Source organism: Halyomorpha halys, unplaced genomic scaffold (genome assembly GCF_000696795.3).
Source record: "Halyomorpha halys isolate HHAL.00 unplaced genomic scaffold, Hhal_1.1 Scaffold1946.1, whole genome shotgun sequence".
Taxonomy (NCBI): Eukaryota; Metazoa; Arthropoda; class Insecta; order Hemiptera; family Pentatomidae; genus Halyomorpha; species Halyomorpha halys.
Window position 1 is genome coordinate 2,522 of NW_027112077.1, and position 1,821 is coordinate 4,342.

Here is a 1,821-nt window from a genome sequence, read left to right on the forward strand (position 1 = left end):
TAAAATTTTGCCTTTTCCTCTGATATTTTAATGAAGAGCTTGGATTGTTTCATACCTGGTTTCAGCGTCCAGTATGTTTCCTTCTCTTTTTGTTCCCAGGAGTTAACCACATTCCTGATTGCACTTCCCAAATCATAATTGCAATGATAGTTAATTGCCTACATAGATCCTTATTGGAACAAGTTTAGTAATAAGGGATGTATTAAAGTTTTCTGGTAACCGGCTTGTTAACTGTATTTTACTAATATACAGTTATTGATACTTTATCTTATATTATTACAATATATTAATATTTCATATTATTATAATACAGTTTTATTATTATATATTGTTATTTACCGCTATAAACTAAATAGGTATAGAAAGTAATTAATACATTGAATAATCCAATATGTAAATAAATATAATAATGCTTGTTAAATTTTTAAAAAAATATTTTAATTTATATCAAACTATCAATTGTCCATCTGCTATTATAACATTAAAAAGATATTTCTCTTCCTTATGTGGTTGTAATATCATTAAAATAATACATCTCACTGAAAGATATCCTGTATCCATTAAAATATAATTATTGTCATATATTTGGGAATATAATCACAAACTATTTTGTTTCAGGAATGGACAAAGAAGTACTTGAGGTAGCTCTGAGGAAATCGTTCAATGGCAGCAAAATAAAGCGAATAATCGAAATGAAATCGGAGCCAGCGTTACCAAAAGGAGAAAACTACGCTTCGACCATTCTCAGAATTACAGTGAAAGTAGTTTTTGGAAATGGGAGGACATCCACGAAGAGTTTTATTGGGAAGAAGCAGAACACTAGAGATCCTGCGGAACAACTCAGCGACGATTTCAAAATGTTTCGAATGGAAGTATCAGTAGGTATTTAAATTCCCACACCTTTTCATAAAGATGATTATTAATACAGCACCAGTCACAACCCATTCTCATAGATTGCAGTTGTTCCAACAGATGCATTGAGAACCAGAGTAGACCAACACACCAAACTATTTTTATGAGAAAAAAAATCTATCGGTACAAAAGCCCAGTGGAAAAAAAATCAGTTATTTTATCCCATTTTTTATTACTTAAATGAAGACTTAGTAAAATGACCAGTTAAAATTGGTGACTCTACCAAGTATACTTAGGTAGAATACGAAATGGCGGAGATTCCAAAATTAAAAAAAAAATTTTATTTAGAGGTCCATATCATTGTAACTACCAACAACGATAGAAAACCTAATGTAACATAATTTAAAGTAGAGTAAATTTCCTTAAATATGAGCCCTAATAGAATTATTTACATAAAATAGTTTTAAAAGGCAAAATTCTATGGAATATGTACTAAAAAAGTAGTAGTTGGTGAATATATTGTGGGAAATATTTATCTCAGGAACCATTGGACATACAGATGTCTGCCAACACTAATTTTAACTAGTTTAATATTAGATTAAGTAGTATTTGACGTTTATCTTCGTAAAAGTAGTAGTTTTCATGATATTTGCTGAAACAAATTTACAATTTTGATTTCTAGTTGCTCCGACAAATCTTTTGATTTATGAAAAATCATATCACAGATTGGAAGTACGGATTTATGCCAGAAATCATATCAAAGATCGCTTAATGCACTATAAATCAAATAATAACTTATTTATTTGTTTGATGGGCAACCTCCGTACAAATAGAGTTTGCCAGTGAGATATATAAAATAATAATCAATTGTAGTAATTTTACAAAAATGGTGCGTTAAAGATCTCTCAGGTATGAGTGAGTAAGAATTGTGTGTCCTATTGGAGGCCGCTGCTTGCTGATCAGGTATGA

At 30.0% G+C, this 1,821-nt stretch overlaps 1 protein-coding gene across 2 annotated transcripts in view; it reads left to right on the top strand.

Moving 5' to 3' along the window:
* Positions 1 to 442: 442 nt before the first annotated feature.
* The window catches only part of LOC106690889 (uncharacterized), a 36,241-nt gene continuing 34,862 nt past the window's right edge, over positions 443 to 1,821 (top strand). Inside the window, exon 1 of one of the 2 annotated variants that reach the window (XM_067050048.1) lies at positions 443 to 882. The gene's annotated coding sequence lies outside the window, so the exon portion shown is untranslated. The remainder of the gene's footprint in view (positions 883 to 1,821) is intronic. The other variant, XM_067050047.1, reaches the window with a different exon arrangement.